The sequence below is a fragment of the Panthera uncia genome, chromosome B1 (assembly GCF_023721935.1).
Source record: "Panthera uncia isolate 11264 chromosome B1, Puncia_PCG_1.0, whole genome shotgun sequence".
NCBI classification, from domain to species: Eukaryota; Metazoa; Chordata; class Mammalia; order Carnivora; family Felidae; genus Panthera; species Panthera uncia.
In genome coordinates, this window is record NC_064811.1 from 101,854,320 (window position 1) to 101,878,709 (window position 24,390).

The following is a 24,390-nucleotide window of genomic DNA, read 5'->3' on the forward strand; positions in this document are numbered from 1 at the left end:
ATTCTATCATTCACTAGTAAGCCAAGAGTTAGTTTTGATAAACTAAATCATAATTTTAGTGCTAGGAAGAAACTTAGAGGTTATCTAATCCATCTTTATTTTTTTTTAAGTTCATTTATTTTGTTTTGAGAGAGAGGGTATGCATGTATAAGTGGGGGAGGGACAGAGAGAGAATCCTAGACAGGCTCTGCACTGTCATTGCAGATGTGGGGCTTGAACTCATGAACCATGAGATCATGATTTGAGCCGAAGTCAGATGCCTAACTGACAGAGCCACCCAGGCACCTAATCCATCTTTAGAGATGAGAAGCCTTATTCAGATGTTAGTTACCTAAAGTCGTGATCTAGTAGCCAAAAACAAAAACTTTGTAGAAAACTACTTACTGTATATGACCATGTGGTAAATGGTTGGAAGGAAGGAGAGGTTGGTTGGAAGGGGAATTTGAACAAAAGTTTCAGGTTAATTTATAAGTTATAAAATTGAACAAATGTGTTAAAGCATAATGGATGAATGTCAGTCCAAGGCAGAGAAATACATGCCAAAAGGAGGGAGTCAGACAAAACTAGCTGAATAGATTTGATGCAAGAAAACAAAGTGGGTGTTAGAAAACTGAGATCCAGTTTGACTGGCTAGCAGTGGTTCTCAAATTTAGCTGTGCTTTAAAATCATCTGAGTAAAAACAACAACAAACAAAACCTGTGTCTAGATCCCATCTCAGGCAAGCTCAATCAGAATCTCTGGGGGTAAGGCTTTGGCATTTGTTTTTTTTAAAAGCATTGAGATGATTCTAAGTCACGTCCACAGTCCAAAACTTCTGAATTCGATTATAGGTATGTGGGGGATTGTGGGAGATTAAAATGGGAGGTATTAATATAAGCAGGCCAATTTAGAAAAAAGAAAGCCAGAGGTATTAAGAGTCATAAGTGGCTTGGAGGTTAGTAGGCATGGAAAAAGGGGTCAATGTGAAAAATAGTACAAATGTTAAATCCATAGTAGGACTTTGCAGTTATTTATAACATGGGTTTGGGATAGAGGAAAGAATTGAAAATGATTCTGAAGCTTTGGACCAAGGTGAATAGGCAAATGGTATTTCTGTTAAAAGAAATGGTTGGTGGGGCACCTGAGTGGCTCTGTCAGTTGAATGTTTGACTCTTGATATCGGCTTAAGTCACAATCCCAGGGTCGTGGGATGGAGTCCCCATAGGGCTCTGTGCTGAGTGTGGACCTTGCTTGAGATTTTCTCTCTCCTGCTCCTTCCTCTCTCTCTCTCTCTCAAAAAGAAAGGAAGGGAAGATAGAAAGAAAGAAAGAAAGAAAGAAAGAAAGAAAGAAGAAAGAAAAAAGGAAAGAAAGGAAAAAAGAAAAGAAAAAAAGAAAAAGAAGGGAAGGAAAGAAAGAAAAGGAAAGGAAAGAAAGCAAAGAAAGAGAAGAAAGGAAAAAAAGAAGTAAAGGAAAGAAAGAAAGTAAAGAAAGGGAAGAAAGAAAAAGAAGGAAAGGAAGGAAAAGAAATGGGTGGAATTAGTTTCGGAGGTATGTGGTGAGGGAAAAGTTATGAGTTATGTTGGGATAAACTTAAAGTGTGAGTGAGTTGCCAGCAGGTTGTTGAATAAAAAGTCTAGAGTTTGGGGTGCTTGGCTGACTCAGTCTGTAAAGCATGCAACTCTTGATCTCGGGGTTGTGAGTTCAAGCCCCACATTGGGCATGGAACCTACGTAAAAAAAAAAAAAAAATGTCTAGAGTTTAATAGAAGTGGGTGATGGCCTGTCATCCACTGTCATCCACATGGGGTTGATGGGGAATCTGTAGCATAAATCCCTAAGGAAAGAATGGCTAGAGACAAAACCTGGAGGTACATACCTATATTTAGGGGATGGAGGAAATAAAGCCAACAGTAAGAGGGGTTGTCAAAGAAGGATAGGCACCAAGAGATTGATGTGTTTTAGAATCTAAAGGAGACTTTCAAGATGGAAATTAGTTAATTAGATGTCAAAAGCTGTGGAGAATCCAAACTGAATTTGGTGGGTGGTATCTAGGTGAAATTGTAATCAAAGGATTGCAAGGGATTAAGAAACAAATGGGTGGAAATACAGTAGGTAACGCTTTAAGTCTATTCATTCTAGAAATTTTGAGATGATAAGAAAGTAACTAGAGGCAGGTAACAGCTGAGGAGGATTTTTAGAATAACAAACACCTAAGCCTTTGTAGAAAGAGAGGAAGGGTATTTGAGAGAGCGATGGAGGGAAATAGCTGGAGGAAGAGTGAGCACAAAGGGGTGCTTTAACACTGCAAGAATGGTTGTTCTAGAGTAAAGAATAAAAGAAGAAAGAAAAAGATATAATGGAATTTTAAGAGGGAGAACAAGGAAGGAATTTTGATAAATCAGTAGTGAAGACCATCTGGGACTGAAGTTGGTTCTTGAGGGTAGAGGTCTAGAATGGTTAGATATGGGGATGCTGTTGCACAGTCAACAGAACCGATGAGGTGAAGAACATGCACAGAGCTCAGCTCAGATTGAACAGAGACTGTTTTTGTGGCCTTCTAAGCATTTTCATATTTCATCTAGATATTGCTTGCAGCTGGTTAAAGGGGCACTTAAGCTAGAGAATAAGTGGCCAATAAGAAATGGTGAATTTGAAAGAGGTTAGGAATTTTAGGGCAGTAGTTGCTGAAATGACTGACCAGAATAATTGAATGAAATTTCCAATGAGGATGAAATATGGGTTTACAGAGAGCACCTAAACAGGAAAGGTAGACAGCTAAGAACAGAGGTGAATTTTCAAGTCAAAACGTTAGAAGGTAGGCCGTTTTTAATTCCTGAAGAAATCTGGGGTTTCTTTGTGCTGATGAGTAGCTGAGGTAGAGAGGAGATTTTTGAAGCTGAAGATGAAGAGAAGCAAACAGCCAATGCATTAAAAGAGTTGTTCATTTAGGTATTAAAAGGCCAGAGGTAGAGGTAGTGAGGAAAAATTTAGAGGCTGGTGTTTGTGTTTGGAAAGGATGATTTTAGACTGTTTAACTTGCTTTTGGGCTAATGGATTATAAATTAAGTAATTAAGATCTGATAAAAATGTAAGATTTCTTAATAAGGAATGGACTAGTGGACTAGAATTTATTTCAAATTGGATGTCCTCCATTTGTAAGCCAAATTGTTAACAAAATCAGTTATTGAATAAAGAAAGTATCTTCATGAAAATTGATTGACTAGTCAAGTCAGTCGAAATAATACCCAGAGCCAAAAGACCTTTTGCTTTTCACATTCCCTTCTTTAAGCTTTTGTGCACTTCAGAGGCACTTCAGAAAGCAGAGGAATTGGGTCCAAGATCTTAATGCTGTCAACTTCACAGAATTTGCATGTTGCAGATTTGCAGTAGAAGCTGTGAGTAAATTTGATTCCTCAATGGAAGGACATTTTATTCTTCTGGGCCACCCAGAATCTGCCTTGTACTCCAAATGTAGAGGGGTTTTATCTCCTTGAAGAAGGCTGCTGGTGTCAGAGTTATCTACTGAGTATGTGGAGTTCTAACTGGTTAGTTTGTGGTTTATAGATCTGCTCTTGGAATTACTTATCATTTCTTCTTTGTACCTGTCTTTGTCCGTTCTTTGGCTTTTGCTCTTTAATACCAGGAATACAATTCGATTAGGGAAGATAAAGTAGAATAATGATGAAACCAAAATGTATCAGCTTAACCCCTTGCTATCCAATACCTAGAACAGTGCCTGTTGCAGTAGAGTAGAAGCTTAATAAATATTTGTTGGTTGCCTTGCTAGATTTATTCTTAAAAGCTTCAAATTAAGGAAATGTGTGGCGATTAATAACCAAATTAAATTTTTGTTTCCACAGAGTTTTTGATTGTTTCTATTGTCAATAATATAGGCAGTTTTGAGAGAAAAGAAGAGTTGCTTGGCTCTGTCGACCTTTTAATCATTTATCCGACACTAATACGTTAGGTGCTAAGGATCCCAGTCTTTGCCTAGTAATTCATAAGTTTTTAGCAATGTGATTGGTGCTATTATGTCGGTTGATGACTGGGGCTGTGGAAACACTGGGAGGAAGCAGCCACATCTGTCTTTGCAAGTCAGGGAAGTTTTCATAGAAAAGACATAAAAGATGAGTAGTAATTCATCAGGTAGACAGGAGAGAGAAAAGATTTCAGATAAGTGTAAGGCATGTAAGTGGGAATGGAAATGGCATGCTGGGAAAATTGCAAGTAATTTCGTATGTTTGGAATGTAAGGTGCCTGTGGGAAGGATAGGAGCCAGTTATGGAAAGTGAATGTCACGTTAAAGAGTTTGAGCTCTATCCCATGGGTGATAGGGAGTCATGGACAGCACAGATTATAAACAGGAGAGTGACATGACCAGATTAGAGTTTCAGAACAATTCTTCAGGCAGCACTGTGGAGGATAAACTAGAGTGGAAAGGGGAGACCAGCTAGATGGTTAATATAATGATTGGTATGATTAATGTCATAAGGGCAATGGAGATTGAAAGGAAGGGATGGGTTTCAGATAAAGGTTGAGATGAGGGAGGAGGAATCTAGATGACTCAGCACTGGATCCACTTATTTCTGGTAACATAAGGCAAAGAGAACATTTGTATAAATGAAATGTATAAAAAAAAACAAGATTTTCTCCACTGAACATTCTACTAATTGTGTAGATTTAAGAATCTTTTTTCCCCTAGACCACATCTCTCCCAGAACAGTTAATGAGTAATGAAGTAGACTGAATGCAGGAAACAATAAAGCAGAGAATAGAATCAAACGCTATGAAAATCAAACAGCAACTAAATTATTATTTCTTCTACCTCAGCTCCCTAGACAGAGTTCATGGTCTATCACTCAGAAAAGTGAATTATTTGAACTTGTTGTCAGAAATACCAAATTCCAGAACTAGAAAATTCAGCAAGCCAACCATGTTCTCCTGATTTTCTGAAAACATTAACCCCTATTTCCTCAGCACTCTGCCTCCTACTTCCCCTAGGCCTTACGTTTTGAATCACTGACTTTAAAAACAGTGTTTGCAACTTCAGTGTCCTGTTTTTCCTTCTCCCCTGTGTTTTTCTCTGCCTGTTTGTCAAAGTCAAAAATGGTGGTGACAATGGTAGACAAAGGAAGGAGAGTGGTTGGGATGTATTAGGTGATCGGGAATTAAGATTACAGAACAATTTGAAGTCACTCAAAAGCAAACCTGGAATGAACCTTAAAGACTACTTGGTTTTCCCTTCCTTCATTTCAAAGTAAAGAAAGTTGACTTCAGAGAGATAAAATGACTTACTCAAGGATAAATATCTAATAGGAAAGAGAACCAGAAGAATGAGAAGAATATATGAAAAGTACTTTTTTTTTTTAAATTTTTAACGTTTTTATTTATTTTTGAGACAGAGAGAGACAGAGCGTGAACGGGGGAGGGGCAGAGAGAGAGGGAGACACAGAATCCCAAACGAGCTCCAGGCTCTGAGCCATCAGCACAGAGCCTGACGCGGGGCTCGAACTCCTGGACCATGAGATCATGACCTGAGCCGAAGTCAGACGCTTAACCCACTGAGCCACCCAGGCGCCCCAGAATATATGAAAAGTACTTTTAAGACACCTGTACTATAGACCTTGTCTCTACTTGGAGACTGGGAGTTTAATACGCAGTTCCTAAATAGAGTTCACCATAACAATCGGGGAGGCAGTAAAATCCAAATTCTTGCAGAAGCTATATAAAATGAAGGACAAAATAATTTCGGGATTATAATTGGTCATTTTTTTCTTTATAGTTTGAAATGCTTTTAAGTGAGAGTATTGGAGTTAAAAATTTTCTACATTTTATAGGTGGTATGTGGCACATGTAGAGACTTGGAAATGCTTTTTTGAGAGGTGATCATTATAAAGCAGAATAACTTGAATTTGAGGGAAACTGGCATTGCCTGATTTCAAGAGTTTAGTAAAAAAAAAAAAAAAGTCAAGTATGAAAGCTCACATTTCCTTGCATTCTATGTAGATAATAGGATTTCTTTTCTCCTTGGCAATGAAATATGTACCATGTGGTCCCTTAATTTCTTAACTAAAAATTTTAATTGGAGGGGAGTCTCTTAATCCTTAGGGAAATATGCTTCATATGGATTGTAAAATCTGGCAAATTTTGGAAAGAAGAAAAGCAGGCAGTACTCTTCAAAAAAAAAAAAAGTGGTCTGCTTGAACTTGCCTTTCTTGAAAAAAAAAAAAAAACAACAAAACCCAACATTCTTTCATAAAGCATTTTTTTGTCAAAAGTATTTGCCCTTGAGCATTTTTTCCTACTTACCTATGGTTATCTTTCAAAACAAACATTTATTTCTTTCTACTATAGAGTGTGGTGAGGAAGTCCCTTTGAGGTTATGCCCTACAAACATATCCAAGCAGTAACTGTCACCTCCTTCCTATGGCACAACAAATGACTAACTCAACCACAGGCAGCCCCGAGCATACAGCGGTGATTTCACGATGGGGGCCGTTCAGATGTTGCCTATGGGGAACAAAACACACATCTGTATTTTTGTGTGCAAATAAAATTTTGGGTCCCTTTGACCCAATGGAAAATGTGTGTCTGTTGGTGGCTGCCTAGTTGGAATATGATGATTTACACTTGGAAACATTTGTGTCATTTATCATATGATGTTACTGGCCTACAGCATGACTGCATAACAAATAACCATATTAAAAATTAATCTTTTCCAGTTCATCAGACTGTATGTCTTTCTGAAGCCCCAAGTTTTCTCTTTCCCTCTTGCCCTATCCTCTGTTCTTGCAGTCACCCTATGCGTTAACTACAGGATTAAGTGAAAACTCCTGTACTAGGCTTTCAAAGATGTGCTGTCAGACCCCCAACCAGCCTGTTCACTCTTCTCTCCTGCTTTTCTGCAACTTAAGTCTTCTATCTAGTGGAATTGGTTCACTCTCTGTCCCTAAAACACACCTTCAAACCTGACCTCAGAGACTGCCTTTACCTTAAACAATTTTTTTTTAATATTTATTCATTTTTCGAGAGTGAGGGAGACAGAGTGTGAGCAGGGGAGGGGCAGAGAGAGATTGGAAGACAATCTAAAGCTGGCTCCAGGCTCTGAGCTGTTAGCACAGAGCCAGATGCAGGGCTCGAACTCATGAACCATGAGATCATGACTTGAGTCAAAATCGGACACTTAACCAACAGAGCTACCCAGGCACCCCAGTCTTTACCTTTTAAATTCTATTCTTTTATAGCTAGGTCTAAATTCTACTTCAACTGAATCATGACAAAATAATCTCTCCCAGAATTTTTTTAGTGACAGCATTGTGTAAACTGCTCATTAATTTTCATGTTTACTTTTTAATGTTGGAGAGGAGGCAAAACTTCACCACTACCCTCTTAAGATCTCTGGCTGGGCCTGAGAATTAAATTGGCATAAGATGGATCAACAGGAGAAAAGCATACAGATTTTTAAATGTACATGGAAGCCCCCTTAGGAAAATGAACACCCAAGGAAGTGGCTAGGCCTAAGTATTTATATACTAGGTTGAACAAAGAGAGACAATTGTGGAAAAGTAACTGAGACATATGGGGAGACTAAAAGAAGTTGAATTATCTTAACAAGGTCCATTTGTATAGATTTCTCTGGTCTCCACTCCCATCCCTGGTGTTAAGAATATTCGCTTCCTCCTAGTCCAGGGAAGGCATCTTTCCCAAGGGAGTTTCATCTCCTGCTTTCAGGAAGAAAAAGGGAGATCAGAGCACCCTTTATCCAAGTGCTGTTTTTTAGTGCTTTTAGCTCAAAGTAATACTTACGCTAAAGCAGCATATTTGGGGGTGGCATTTTCTGACACTTAACATTTATGTCTTGTCACTCCTTTTATATTGCAATTCTTTGAGATTGAGATTATGTTGTAGACCTGTTGGCACTCCACAGGTGCTTTGCTCATACTAGGCATTCAATAAATATGATTTTTCCTGCATTTTACAATTGAGTATAAAAGCCCATATTTGGATCTTGTTTTTCTGATTAGGGGGGACTATGGTAATATACATTCTGATATGATACATTCTGACTTTTTTTTTTTTGTTTTTTAGAGAGAGTGCGAGCCTGGGAGGGGAGAGGGGGCAGCAGAAGAGAGAGAATTTTAATCAGAGTCCACACTTAGCGCAGAGCCCTATATAGGGCTCAATCCCATGACCCTGGGATCATGACCTGAGCTAATATTAAGAGTTGGAGCCACCCAGGCACCCCAATATGTAATCTACTTTAAACCATTTTAGTCTTGCATATACTAGTAAATAGAGTTCTAAAAATATTGTGATTATTTGCTATAGAATATTTTTGTAATATCACTGATTATGTTAAAGTTTGCAGAAGAGAATAGTTTTTTAAGAATTGGGGCAGTACAATTTTGGCACTGGAGAAGACAGACATTAGAGGCCGTTGAATCACCTTACCTTTTACCCACTGTACTAATGCATCCTCTCTATAACATCCCAAATAGGCTGGACATGGAAGTGCTTGGAATTACTCCTTCACTTTACTAATCTATTCTTAGATATTCATAACATTTTCATTAAGAGTCAGAAATATCCTTAAGAGTAATTAATACTGAGTTGATTTGGGAGTCTTGGAGAATGCCAGAGCCCTTCTCAGCTTCTTAGGTACTAATGCTCTTTCTCCTAGATACTAAACTACTGTTTACTCTTCTCGCTGAACTTGGCATAGTCATAAAACTCGTCAAAACATCACCTTTTTCAAATGCACAATGGCTATAAGTGCTTTTGAATCCTCTTTGGGTAGAGCTATAATAATATTATATAATTCAAGTTATTACTCAAATCAGAACACTATTCTTAGTAAATACTGTAATATCTTGAGTTGTATATTACATACAATATTTTTGTTAGTACTTGGGTTTATAAAGTTTTGGTATTTCAACAAACTTGTGAGTTAAGGAGGAGTCAAATGATTAGCTTAGTTTTATAGATAAGTTTGACACAGGGAAGAAATAAGATTTTCCCATTTATTAGTAAAGTTAGGATTAAAACCTAACTTCCCTGGCTCTGTTCATTAATTCTGCTCTCTCTTCGATGCCCACTATGTAAGAACAAATGGGTATGCCATGCCTGCTGGTGATGTAGCAGTGTTCTGTCCATGACTTATGCTGTGATGGAGCATCTAGTTGAAAAAACTATCCTTATATTCATACTTGAATTTTACTTGAAATTTAAATCGTGCTGTTTCGACTGAAAGATACTGACCAATTTCTTAATTGCATGCCATTGCTATGGTTTAGAAACAATGTTGTTGCATTTAAAAGAAATGCATATAGCCCGAATACACAAAAGCAATTAAAATTGTTTTAGATTTTGATTATTTTAGCATACTAGTTGATTATAACTCAGTTATCTGCAGTGAACAGTTGGCCTTTTATTATGTTGTCCCCTCTAACTCCATCCCTGCTCAAATTATTAAGGGGAAATTCTTCTAATTGTATAGTCTCATTTTGGGGAAAATTGGGAAGGTGGAAATCTAAATGATGCGTGTTACTCTCAGAGCTAGGAAACTAGAGCCAGGTCTCCTGGTCCTCTAATTAAAACTTTTATTTCTACAGATTTATTCTGTGGTCCTTACTGAACAGATCTGCCTTGGGTTTCTGCTGGTGAGTTTTTCAGCAGGAATGCGGGCTTTGTTTCTTTGAATAGTTGAGTGCAGATTAGTGGTATGCCAATTTCCTGTGGCCTTTCAGAGCTGCAATTTGAGCCCTGTTTGCTCCTGGCCCTTGCACAATTGAAAACAATGGGTGACTTCTTTTAGGTTTCACTTCAGGGCTCTTAGAAACAGGGGAAGTGGCTAAAGCCCTACTTTACAGGTAATTAACAATAGATAATGTTTGCTCTGCATTTTTAGAGCCGATAAAAGGTAGATGAACATATTCAGCTCCTGATTTAGACACTGTGCGGTGGTTTTATGGATACAATAGCTGTCTCAGCATTAGCAAGGTGGCATTGAATATCTGGGTCACATATATGATTGAACACAAAACTTGTAAAAATGAAAAGAAAAAAGAATATTATTGAAACACTGATGGGTAACTTCAAGAAAGCACTCCTTAGCGAGGCTAAGGAAACTGTATCGCTTCAAGTCATGTGTTTTGGTTCAGGGTGCATTTATTATATCTATATCTGTTTTATGAGGTGAACAATTTTCATAACTTGATCCTTATTCAAAACAATTTTTTTATGTTCTATGAATTCAACTCTAGAATCCATTTGTTAGTTAAGATGATACCAGCTTAAGAAGTTTTTATTTGATATCACATTTAATTATTAGCCACATGTATTCTTATGAAATGGTCTTAAATGACTAACATGTTGTAGGAAACAGTATATTTTGCCCTTTCATTGTATATTTGGTAGGGTTTTTGTTTTAAAACTCTAAATAAATAATTTTTTTCTAGACTATCCTTCTCCCTGAACATACTACATTGATTTCATGACAAACTAGGTTTGTAGCTATATTGGCAGACTAATTGACTTTTTCAATTTGTAACAGTTATAAAATACCTACTCTGCCTCACATACTGGCCAAAGCATTAAAGATGGAAAGACTGGGGGGGGGGGGGGGACCTGGCTTTAAGGAGATTATGGCAATCTCTTTCCCAGCACTGTTGCCAGAAGTAGAGACCACTCTCTGGGAAAAAAGTAATCTCAATTTTAATACTTAAACTGTACATCTACAATTGTAATGTAGAGGCAGCATCCTTGATAAAAATCTAAAGACTGGGTCATGTCTGAGAACGCCCAACCATCTTACTTTTAGAGTGAATCTTAACTCTGAACCAAAAGATAGTGGCTTTTTGTTCTGAGCAACTTTGAACCAACAACATGAAAATGTCACCTTACTCATCTGCTCCTAAGAGTTGATGAATATAAAGAAGTTACTTTAGTGGAGAATTTCTATACCATTTAAAAGTGTATTTAGATACTCTTGAGAACAGTGTTTTAAGTACAGAGGTGTGTAAAAGTGAAGGAACGCTACATCAATTAGACAATGCAGACTTGGTGAATACCCAGAACGTGTTCAGTGCTGTGCCAGGAGTGTGAGTTTAAGGAAAAAGTATAAGCTCCATATCTTCACTAAGAGCTGAATCAGGAGGCTGACCTGGCAACCAGAAATAGAAAAAGCACTTAAATCCTCTTTTCTGCTGATAAAAGTAACATGTGTTTATTGTAACACTGTTTTTGAAAATTTAGAAAAAGTATGAGGAAGAAAGCAAAAGTCACATAATCCCACTACCCATTTCTTAGTTACAGACGGATTTTAACAATTATTTGGATACTCTTTACCTATCTCTTAGTTTCTTTGCCAGCTAAAATAAAATTAAAAGTAAAAACACTTATTGTACTTATTGTACTTTTATCCTCCCTTTATTATTTTCTATTACTCATTGAATCTTTTAGACTAGAGGAATTGGTTCCAAAATATGATATAGACCAGAATAATCTTTCTGAAAATGGTCATTCTGAAAAGAACCAGAATTTGTATTTTATTTCATTTACTTCCTTCTTTTCTATCTTTTTAATAAAGTGGAGCTCTTTCAGAGAGTTGTGAAAGGAAAAAAACTGAGTTTGTCCTTTTCAGCTTTCCAGTAGTAAACCCAGTACTTAAACCCAGCTGAACACATTTACTGGAGGAAAACTAAGACACTTGATAAGAGAAAGAGCTTAAAAATTAGGATCACTGAGGGCTCAGTAATAACAATCTATGATTTTTATTTAAAATAAACGAAAATTATTTGATATTGTCAATAGTTATAGCAAAATAATCCTGTAAAGAAAGGACTTTAAAAAATAATGTCAACTGCAGCTCAGCTATGAGAGCTAGGTTCCTTCTCTTCCCCATCCCCCCACTTTTTATGTTAACCACATTAATAGTGCTAGTAATTTCTCTTAAGAAACTTTGTCTCTGAAGACTAATGCTCATCATTTTCCTGAAGGTGACTGGCTTGGAATTACGTAACCAACTTTATTATCACTGTCATTAAAATCAGTGTATATTTCATTCCGGTTGTACAGGAAGTGATTACTTAAAGTATCCATTTAAAAGATGACTTAATGTTTAGATAGTGAACTTGTATGTTTATCATGTCAAAGCCTCAGAGGACTATTTTGTTTTCCTTAAGTGCTCTAAATGACTGCTCAGTTGCCTACAGTTGTGATTAGCTATGTATAGCCACAAAGTTATCGATATTAAAATAGTACCATTATGATACTATTGAATGTTCAAGTTCTATTATTCTCTTGTTCCACGAATTAGAGGAATTTTCTGAGTTGTGAGCTAAGTAACTTCTTAAGTGTACATCATTCTCACAGGAGAATGCTGACATCTTTCATCTTTTCCGATGAAGGAACTCATTTGCTGAGACAACTTAGGATGTACTTAGGAAGAAGTGACGACCCTATTTTTATTTTATTTAATTAACCTTTTACAATGACTCCTAGATAGGTAAGTCTTCTACCAAAAATTAAGGTATTTGAAAGTAGCAGTGAGCTCACTTAATTTCTCTATTTTAAACAGAGTGCTTTTGATGGTTTACTAGACACGACATCACAGTTTCCTGTTTCATATTTGAGTTAAGCAGCGTTGGAGAAAACCATTTGCCCTAGGTTTTGAAACTTTAGGCATAAAAAGCCCCTGACCAGAGAAGCTTCAGAAGCACAGTAGCTCTTTTAAATTGTAAAAGAGAATTAAGACTGCAATACTGATGAACGAAAAAATATCCAACCTCCTTCCTGATGTCCCCCAAAAGAAGGGTAAAACCTAAAATATGAGATTGAATGATAGAAATGATTATTTAAGCCTTTCACTTGTAAGGGCTCACAGGTTTTTATTATTTCCCTTTTTCCTAATAACAACTAGCCTAGCACTCTGTATGTTGGCAAAATTGTTTTGTGTTCTCAATTGAGAAAGGGAAATTGAAAGTAGAGTTAAGCTTTTAGGCTCAATAAATCACTTGCAGTTAGAATTTAGTGTTGATGGCGGTTTTGGGACTGAGGTGTTTAATAGTGTGGTAAATAAAGAAAAAATATTGAATCTTTTCTGCAATCCATAGGGAGTAAAAAACATATTTGGCATTATGTATTACTCTTGTGCATGCTTACTTATTATTTTATTTTTTTAAAAGGCAGCAAACTAAATTGCTCTACAGAAAACGAGGCACTTCTGAAACCTGGGTAAACGATTGGTTTCTTAAGATTTCTAGAGAGGTTCTAATGTGTGATAAATTAAAGTTATAAAGTATGATCATTTTTAAAGGGGGAATATGATCATTTTAAATAATTGAGGAATTTGGCAAAAATGGTTTTTAAAGTTTTATTTAAATTTCAGTTAGTTAACATAACATAACATAACATACATGTAGACCTCAAACTACTATTATACTGTGTGTTAACTAAGTAGTGATTCAACACTTGCATATGGAGCCCAACATCTACACACATATAATAGGAGTTAAAATGCACTAAATTGTCTAAGAGCAGAAAACTGAAATACTGAGATTTTGGAGAAATAAGTGATTATTTCCTGGGATAGAGCTGAGGGAGGGGACATGGGCCAGCTTCTGAGGCTGTGCTGGTGAACAAGATAGACCTATTGCTTCCAGTCTGGTCTCTTCTCTTAATTACAGAAGCAAAAAGACTTTTTTTATTTTTTAAACCTTTATAAATTCAGTCCTAGTACCTTCCTAGCTCTGTATTCCAGATATCACCACCCTTAAGAGATGAAAGTGCTATTTCTCTTCTGAGATTTCTTTTTTCTATGAAATTCAAAAAGACTAGCCGTTTCGTCTTTTCCATACAGGAACCCAGGTCACAGAGTAGTGGAGATATCGGCTGGGGTTTCCATCATTTGAGTTCTTATTACCAAATATGACATTTGAACTCATTTATTTTGTGATTGTTTCCTCAACAAAAGGCTACTATCATTGTTCCTGTAATCTCCTTTTCCTAAAGTTTTAGTTTGTAAGGTATATATTTATTCTTATGCATGTTAATATTCATTCCCATATAATTTGTTTCATTTATGGTTTGTTTTTCTCACTGTATTGTAAGTTCCTCTAAGGGATCCTCTCTTTTTATATCCTTTCATTATTTTCATAGCTCAAATTTACTGACTGCTTACTGTGTGCTGGGGTAGCTGGGTACTGTTCTTTTATGATTTATTTGATCTTCTCAACAAGTGTATGAAGTAGGTACCATTATTATCCTCTTTTATATAAGATGAGAAAACCCAGGTGCAGAGAGGTAAAGTAAGTAGCCCAGGTTCCCCAGAGCTAAAACTTGGGGAATCAGAATTTGAACTCTGGTTATCTGACTCCAAAGACAGTGCATAATGTATGACTTTAAGATCTATCTTTGATTGTTTTACCCATAGTTTTCTAGGAGTGACCATTGCTACTTTTCCTTAGGAATCGAAACTAAGTGCTATAGACTGTTTATGTTCCTTCCAAATTCATATGTTTAAATCCTAATGCCCAACATGGTAGTATTTAGGAGTAGGGCTTTTGGAAGATGATTAGGTCATGAGGATAAAGCCCTCATGAGTGGGAATAATGCTATTATAAAAGAGACCCCAGAGCACTCCATTGCCCCTTCTACCATGTGAGGATACAGCAAGAGGAAGGCCATCTATGAACTAGGAAGCAGGGAATCACCAGACACTGAAATCTGCTGGTGTCTTGATTTTAGACTTCCCAGACTCCAGAACTATAAGAAGTAAATTTTTGTTGCTTATAAGCCACCCAGTCTATGGTATTTTGTTGTACTAGTCCAGACAGACTAAGACACCAAGAAACCGAGATCAGGGGCGCCTGGGTGGCGCAGTCGGTTAGGCGTCCAACTTCGGCTCAGGTCACGATCTCGCGGTCCGCGAGTTCGAGCCCCGCGTCGAGCTCTGGGCTGATGGCTCAGAGCCTGGAGCCTGCTTCGGATTCTGTGTCTCCCTCTCTCTCTGCCCCTCCCCCGTTCATGCTCTGTCTCTCTCTGTCCCAAAAATAAATAAACGTTGAAAAAAAAAATTAAAAAAAAAAAAAAAAAAAAAGAAACCGAGATCAATGCTCAAGGCAAAAGAGAATAATTATATCTTTTATTATTTAAGAATAGGTTAACTGTTTTTCTTTTTTTCAACCTTAAAACAATGTAAACATGCTTTGTACTTTGGCCTGTACTACCTTACTTTCTTGGTTTGTGGATGAAAATGAGGGGGTGTGAGGGATGGTATAAGTTTTAAAATTTGTTTCCTTCCTTCCTTCCTTCCTTCCTTCCTTCCTTCCTTCCTTCATTCCTTCCTCTCTTTCTCTCTTTCTCTCTTTCTTTCAGTTTATTTATGTATTTTGAGAGAGGAGAGTGCACAGAGAGAGGGAGAGAGAATCCCAATCAGGATCCGCACTGACAGCATGGAGCCTGGTGTGGGGCTTCAGACTCACAAACTGTGAGATCATGACCTGAGCCAAAATCAAGAGTCAGATGCTTAACCAACTGAGCCACCCAGCACCCCTGGGCTCTCTATTCTATTCCATTGATCTGTGTGTCAGTTTTCCTGCCAGCACCATATGTTTTGAGTACTATAGCTTTGTTGTAAAGCTTAAAATCAGGGAGCATGATACCTCCAGTTTTTTTCTTTCTCAGGATTGCTTTGGCTATTTGGGGTCTTTTGTGGTTCCAAACAGATTTTAGGATTCTTTGTTTTAGTCTGTGAAAAATTACATTGGTATTTTGATGGGGACTGCATTGAGTCTGTAGATTGCTTTGAGTAGAATAGACATTTTAACAATATTAATTCTTCAACTTCATGAGCATCATATATCTTTCCATTTATTTGTGCTATCTTCAATTTGTTTTTTGGTGTCTTGTAATTTTCAAGTCTTTTATCTCTTGGTTAAATTTATTCCTAGGTATTTTATTCTTTTTGATGTAATTATAGATATATAAATAGATATACACTTCATATAGCATGATGCTCAGAAATTGCTTAACTTAGTTTGGGTTTACCATATTACCAGATCAAGGAATCCTGGTAAAATACGGAGTATATATAATTTGATTTTTTCGTCTAGGTTCCATTTCTTCTTTGGAAGCTATTACAAAATTAATTTAAATATGTAGATTAATTTAGCACATTTCTGTTACTCCTAGTATTGAATCATTATATTAAATAGGATCACAGGGCACCTGGGTGGCTCAGTCGGTTAAGCGTTCGACTTCAGCTCAGGTCACGATCTCGCAGTCTGTGAGTTCGAGCCCCGCGTCGGGCTCTGGGCTGATGGCTCAGAGCCTGGAGCCTGCTTCCGATTCTGTGTCTCCCTCTCCCTCTGCCCCTCCCCCATTCATGCTCTGTCTCTCTCTGTCTCAAAAATAAATAAACTTTAAAAAAATAAATAAATAAATAGGATCACTGACTTTCTCTGAAAAATGTTAAGCTAGGTGCTGTACTTATAACATGTTCACTTAGGTTACTACAGTGAATGGAGGCAAAATGAATATGGGAGGTACTGATGCTGCAGCCATTCTTTTTAGATATTTCTCTCATCATCTAAGTAGGAATTGAGTCATTCAATTTAACAAATTTATAAAATTTTGGTTAGAGTTCTGGTGATATAGCATTGAACAGGATAGCTACAATCCTTTCCCTCACAGAGTTGATGCTCCAATAAGAGACATAGATGATAATAAACAGACACACTGTATGTTATAATAAGCATCATTGTGCAGTGAAAATAGAGTGTGAGATATGAGCACAGTAGACAAATGAGCAGTAGGTTTTTTTCCAGGATCTTGGCTTTCCTGTCATGACATATGAAAAAATAAATTTGTATATTTTATATATTTCCTTAGTCCATTTGGACTAGTATAACAAAATACCATAGACTGAGTGGTTTATACACAATAGAAATTTATTTTTTACAGTTATAGAGGTTATAAAGTCCAAGATCAAGGTGCTGACAGATTCAGTGTCTAGTTGAGGACCTTCTTCCTGGAAGGCCATCTTCCTACTGTGTCCTCACATGGTGGGAGGCTTAAGGGACCTCTCTGAAGTCTCTTTTATAAAAAGGTACTAATCCCATTCATGAAGGCTAAACCCTCATGACCTAGTCACCTTCCAAAGGCTTTACCTCCAATTATCATCATGTTGGAGATAAGCTTCAATATATGAATTGGGGGGGCATACAAACAATCCACAGCAGTAAGTGTGTATTTAACTTTATAAGAAACTACCAAACTTTTCCAAAGTGCTACATAATTTTTGCATTCCCACCAGCAATAAGTGAGAATTCCTATTGTTCTATATCCCTGCCAGCGTTTGGTATTCTGCTAACTGAACCCTTTTGTGTTTTCTAATATGCTTCAGGAATTATTCTCTCCCATGTCATCTTTCCTATTTGTTTTAGAAGGTTTTAGATAGGGAAGGTAATTGCTTATGTTCAGTCTTCATCTTGACCTAATTTTCCATACAGGGTTTAGCTTAGTCTTTTTTTTTTTTTTTTTTTTAAATTTTTTTTTCAATGTTTTGTATTTATTTTTGGGACAGAGAGAGACAGAGCATGAACGGGGGAGGGGCAGAGAGAGAGGGAGACACAGAATCGGAAACAGGCTCCAGGCTCTGAGCCATCAGCCCAGAGCCCGACGCGGGGCTCGAACTCACGGACCGCGAGATCGTGACCTGGCTGAAGTCGGACGCTTAACCGACTGCGCCACCCAGGCGCCCCTAGCTTAGTCTTTCTTACCTACTTTGTGAAAACTTATTTTCCCAGAGACTTCTTATCACTCCCCTATTGGAATGTAAGTTGCTTTACTTATTTTTTTTCCCCATTTAGTTGAAACCACAGTACAAGGCAGAGTTTTTATGGAGGTCTGTCATATTTGTGAAGAATTTCAGGAAGACCTTACCTAATTTTTTGTGTTAGTTTTTCTTTGTTCAGCAGATCCAACAACATATTGTTTTCTGACATCCATACATGATTGATAGATTTTAAATATTATCAACACACGTTGCTGATATTTTGTAAACGCATCCTCTGGACTTTTACACAATATGTGTACAACATTTGCACAACATAGTGAGACATGTTATTCCAATGCACTAATTTTGTACCATGGTAAAAAAGAGCTAAATATTGTAGTTTATGATTTATTTTACCTTTCCTTTCTAGAAACTACAGTTTCTTTCTAAAACTTAAAAAACTCAGCTTTTCCACAGGCATGAATCTTATCAGTGAGAGGCCTTGAAGTCACATCCTAGCACATGCCAAGACTCCGAAAGGGCATCTGTCCTTTTCCTCCTGGCTGCCATGCTGCTGGTGCTTCTTTTGTTTACTCTTTAAAAATTTTTTTTTAACGTTTATTTATTTTTGAGACAGAGAGAGACAGAGCATGAACAGGGAGGGGCAGAGAGAGAGGGAGACACAGAATCCCAAACGGGCTCCAGGCTCTGAGCCATCAGCACAGAGCCCGACGCGGGGCTCGAACTCACGGACTGCGAGATCGTGACCTGAGCCGAAGTGGACGCTTAACCGACTGAGCCCCCCGGGTGCCCCTTTTGTTTACTCTTTAACCTGCACAGTCCAGTGGTCAGCCACGACCAGAGAGGTACAATGCAGAACAGTGCGCCCACATCAGCAAAAGGGTGGAGCTTATTTCCTATAGACTATTGCTAGCTAAGTTGATACACTACTAACCAGTATAAAAGTTAATTTGTATATAATGGCTTAAAATTATATATTGATTCTGTTGGAAGCTTTATCTTCCACTTTTAAATGGGTTTTGCTACTCTTGAAATTTTATTTTCATATTCATTGCCAGATATTCATTTTCCTGGGTATCAAGAGTGAAAACTTAAAGATAAATTAGAATTCTCTTCTTTGGTGGCCACTATTTTTTTTTTCTTATTTTATACGTGTTATTTTCACAGAAACTGGTATCTGCCATCTTATTTTTAAAAATCTGGCGTAGGGGCGCCTGGGTGGCTCAGTTGGTTAAGCGTCGGACTTCAGCTCAGGTCACGGTCTTATGGTTCCTGGGTTGCAGCTCCACATTGGGCTCTGTGCTGACAGCTAAGAGCCTGCTTCAGGTTCTTTGTCTCCCTCTCTCTCTCTGCCCCTCCCCCACTTGTGCTCTGTCTCTCTCCCCCCATCCCCCAAAATAAAAATCTGATTTAATTTTATAAAGATACTTGTAGTGCCAGGGATTTGTTTAAACGTTATCTTTTTCATGAAAATGTGTTTTATTGAGGCCGCTAAAAAGCATATTAAGAGAATTTTTACTAAGAAAAGTACTAAGTGAATCAGGATGAAAAGCAAAACATGTAAGAGGATGGTTGCAGATATAAGCAGTTAATAGGTTTGCTATGTTTGAACTTCCAATATGACCCAAAATTTCCTGCCAGACTAGAAGAAAAAGTGAGAATATTATAGTATGAGTTTCTTGGCATGTTAAGGAATTACAGGAAGTTCTCAGGGAAGACAGATTTTGCCCCTGGCACTAAATTCTAAAAGACAAATCTCGCACAGAACTTATGTAGAAGGAATTGAATATTGGGAATAGACAATATCCCTAAAAAAGGGAGAAATAGTTCATGTGACAAACTTTTATTAAAGCTAGAGACATAAACCTAAAGCATATTTCAATGGAGACTGATTTTTTTTTCCCCCAAGGAAACTTACAAGGGCCTACATTTTGTGGCCTAAGTATCATAGTCTTCTGGTAGTCTTAGTCCTCCATAACTCTCTCGACTTAAGGTATGTATTAGGGACTGAATTATATTCCCCCCAAATTCATATGTTGAAGCTCGATCTTACAGTATGACTGTGTTTGGAGACAGGGCAATAAGGAGGCAATAAAAGTTCAATGAAGTCATAAGGATGGAGCCTTATAATCCAATAGAACTTGTGTTCTTATGTGAAGAGGAAGAGACATAAGAGAGTGTTCTTTCTGTTTCTCTGTTAGCACAGAGGAAAGGCCATGTGAGGACATAGTGAGAAGGTGACTATCCATCAACCAGGAAGAGAGGCCTCACCAGAAACCAACCCTGCCAGCACCTTGATCTTGGACTTCCAGCCTCTAAAACTGTGAGAACATAAATTTCTTTTGCTTAAGGCACCCAGTCTGTGGTATTTTGCAATGACAGCCTAGCAGACTAATATAGTATGGCTTCTGGATAGAAGATAATCCTTCAAACATTAGGATAAGGATTCCAATCTGTAGGCACTTCAGTCACTTACCTGCATGCAGAGGTAGCCAGTGTCTTAATATCAGACCTCCATTGTGCTAATCCTCAAATCAGTATTCTAGGTGTGCAGGATGGTTTAGTGTTGATCTGGCTGTATTTCACGGACGCGAGATGCAAAAACAACTTCCATGCTATTCTGCCATCTTGGCTCTTCCCTATATCAAATCTCCATTAGGCAGCTCCTCCACTTTCACAAGAGGTTATCAGCCCTACCAATGCTCCTGATTTCCAGAGCAAATGGATTGCCTTCAGTTGGCAATGTAATGTTTACTATACGTCAGTTCCAACTCTTTAACTAGTTAATAAGCTTCTCAAGAATGGCTCTGGGCCATATATAACTAATCTTCACCATGCTAAACACTCTTCTTCACTATTCAGCAGGAGAAGGATTGTTGAACTGCATGTTTTCTGTATTGGTGATGTACTAAGATAGGGAATAATATATTTTTCCTTCCATACTTTCATCAATGAATAAGTAGAGAGACCAAAGAGATGAAAGCAGGAAAAATAAGCCTATGGCAAGAAGTTGTGACTTTAGCCTTCTTAATTCTCCTCTAATCTTTTGAATAACAGATTGCAAGAAATAAGAATACACAACGTATCATAAATCTCTCAGACTGGGTTTTAAAAACTCTTGTAAATCGCTGTGACCTTTACTATTTTATATTGCAAATATTGGCAGTAAGGTAAGTTTTCCCAAGTTTACTGAAAACAGAAGAATTTGAGTCTGAATTTATACAAACCTGAAACTAAAATTGTGTTAAATCTGGAAAAATTTTGACAAGCTCAAAAATGCTAGGGGAAAAAAATTTAATAAAATGGACATGTTTTGACACTTTCAATATTACTTTATTAACTTTGTGAATGTCAGATATGGCCCTTTCCACATAATAGCTATTTTCAATGTGCAGGTTATAAATATCTGGTCTGTTGGATAAAGATGGAAGACTTAGGGTATAAGTCTTCCCTAAATCTCATGGTGGTAAAAGGCACATTGATTAGCTACCTGTCTGTTTCTCTATCTTTCCATCTGTCCCTGTATGTGTTTTTATCTACAAAATTCTTCTTCCTCACTGTGAAAGGTTTGAGTTTAAGTATTTGTGCAGTAGTATAGTTTACAACTTAACTATCTAGAATAATGTGAAGTGTATAGAGAAAATATACAAAAAAAAAAAAAACCATATACACAGAAAACATAACAAAGTTCCCTCAAACTTTCAGTACTGGAGCCAATTATTAGTGAGATAGACAGGGGAAGGAAAGGAAAAGGCTCTTGAATAAACCCCTAAAATAAGTGTATCAGGCCTTGATCGATTGCTAATAAGTTTTGCAGTTTACAGCAAAAAATCCCACATTGATTTGGCTTAGTTTGATTGAAGAGCTTTGTCAATGTCTCACTAGGTAGATTCAAGCAGATAAAATGTAGTCTCGAAAATAACGATGTGCTTGTTTTGTCTTATAGAATGAGAATTACAGGACTAGCCATGCCAAAACCATGCCTCTTTTTCTAGACTCATTATAAGTTGTGAAGTGGCATGATGCAATGTGAATGTCTGGACAAGTATCCCTTTTGTTGTTTTCAAGGGGGTTATGTCCTGGATTTGTTCCTTTGCAAACTCTCTGCAGTTTACATAGCTGGAGAGACTTAACGCCTTGGCAGGCCTTGGCAGGGGCACAGGTTTTATCTGCGAGTTTACCCTCCTAGAACGGGAGCCAGTTAGCCTATGTAGGAACTGTATTCTTTTTGCTTGTGGTTACTCTTGACATTTTATCACTTATTTCTTCTTTTAATCACATGAGAAAAATAATATTTTCTATGCCTACTAGGCATTCTGAAAGAGAAAACAAGAAATAGAGCTCTTCTGGATTTCTCCTGTCCTCCCTAATCTTTCCTTCAACACTCAGTTCCTCTTTTAAGAATGTGCAACCACAGATTTGATTAAATTCTTTGGGTATTTGAGCATTTGCTATTGAGAATACTAGGCCACGTACTTTATGTTTTTGGGTGAGAGATGATAATATCACAAGCCTTTCTGAAGAGACATGTTCATGAAGCACACATGTTCTCCATGTTCCTTCTGGGTCATTTTTCCCTTAAACACGTTGTTGTTGCCACAACCATCAATGCTTTGGTCAAGAGCAGAATCAAAGTCACCTTGAAGAGAAATTGTGAAAATCACTAAGTACCAATAAGGATTACTGTATTAACTGTGAGACAGTTCTCTGTTTCAGTAGCTACTTTGTCAGTCACTTTAATGATCTGTTTTAGAGTCAAGATTGTCTTAATCTGGTTAATACTTCTTCTGAAAATCTAGTTGACAAACTCAAATAACCAGTATATCTTGGGTGAAATAAATTTGCCTTGCAAATATTCTAACATGTTTCTTTTGAATTTCTATTGTATTTCCAAACTAAGCAGTTTAAGCTAGAGCTAGATGATATTCTCTATATAGCTAATTTGATGTTTTAATGACTAGGTTAGAAACTTTCAGTGTGTCAGTGATCTTTGATTCCCCCATACTATTTAATGTCTTGACTCAGTATTTTGAAGTACCTGGATTTCAGGCAGAGGTTGGCTTCCAGTTTCCAAACACTTTTGTGAACGTGAAGAACAGATCCTTGAACACCTATAATAATTCTTTGGATCAAAGCCAGTCCACTTTTTTTCGTATGAAATGTACCCTGAAAGTCTTATTTTACTTATAGTCATTAATTATCTGATGTTCAATACTCAGCAGTTAGAAGCAGGATGAAAGATGATAGGAATAAAGGGTTGTGTTTGTTTTGTTTTGTTTTGTTTGTGTTTTTTTGTTTGCTTTTTGCACCAGAAAAATGAGAATAGTAACAAAAGAAGTAACAAATGACCTAAAGATGCCCTTTGAGTCTTGGAGTGAAGGATTTGAGCAGTTCTGAGCACGAAAATTTTTCCTGAGAGTATTGGTTTAGTGCAATGCAGTATGATATTTTATTTTCATGATAAATTATCTTGAATATATAAAAATTGTCTTTATATTTTATCATAAAATGACATATTTTAATTTTTTTTTAACGTTTATTTATTTTTGAGACAGAGAGAGAGCATGAACAGGGGAAGGTCAGAGAGAGAGGGAGACACAGAATCTGAAACAGGCTCCAGGCTCTGAGCTGTCAGCACAGAGCCCGACGCGGGGCTCAAACCCACAGACCGTGAGATCATGACCTGAGCCAAGGTCAGACACTTAACCAACTGAGCCACCCAGGTGCCCCATAAAATGATATATTTTAGATAAAGTTCAAAATAAAAATGTTAATACTTAGGGAAGCAAATTTCAGTTATTCAGAAAATCATCCTGTATGTAGTAACTTATCTCAAATAGTGTTAATAATGAGTGATTGAATTAATTAGTTCAAAACAACATAAAATGCATATTTTTTAAAAAGTTTATCTATTTATTTGGAGAGAGTGACAGAGAGTGCAAGCAAGGGAGGGGCAGAGAGAGGGAAAGACAGAATCCCAAGCAGGCTCCATGCTGTCAGCACAGAGTCCAACGCAGGGCTTGAACTCATGAACCATGAGATCATTACCTGAGCCAAGATCAAGAATTGGAGGTTTAACCAACTGGACCACCCAGGTGCTCCAAAATGCATAATTCTTAGATAAAATGATAATTTCTCTGTTCAGGTATCTAAGATGGCTCCTATTTATCTTGTATATAAAATCTAGATGATTATTTCCCAAATCGGTTGTAGTAGTCATCCAATAACGTAGCTGCTGGGTTCAAATCTACTCGCCCAGTGGCTATCTCCATCCTCCCTCCTTAATTTGGGCTTTTAATGGGGTTTTCTCACTTCCTGGCCCAGCCACAGTAATTGGGCTAGGGTTCAGCATGTGACCAGGTCCAATCAGTCTTTCCCCAGGAGTTTTTCATTTTTTTTTCAATATATGAAGTTTATTGTCAAATTGGTTGCCATACAACACCCAGTGCTCATCCCAAAAGGTGCCCTCCTCAATACCCATCACCCACCCTCCCCTCCCTCCCACCCCCCATCAACCCTCAGTTTGTTCTCAGTTTTTAAGAGTCTCTTGTGCTTTGGCTCTCTTCCACTCTAACCTCTTTTTTTTTTTTTTTTCCCTTCCCCTCCCCCATG

The 24,390-nt window shown here is 37.4% G+C and overlaps 1 protein-coding gene across 1 annotated transcript in view; it reads left to right on the plus strand.

Annotated features, from left to right (window-relative positions):
• Nucleotides 1-24,390, plus strand: part of SPRY1 (sprouty RTK signaling antagonist 1) — an 87,060-nt gene that overhangs the window by 10,913 nt on the left and 51,757 nt on the right. The window contains exon 3 of the transcript XR_007457896.1: nt 19,980-20,101. The gene's annotated coding sequence lies outside the window, so the exon portion shown is untranslated. The remainder of the gene's footprint in view (nt 1-19,979; nt 20,102-24,390) is intronic.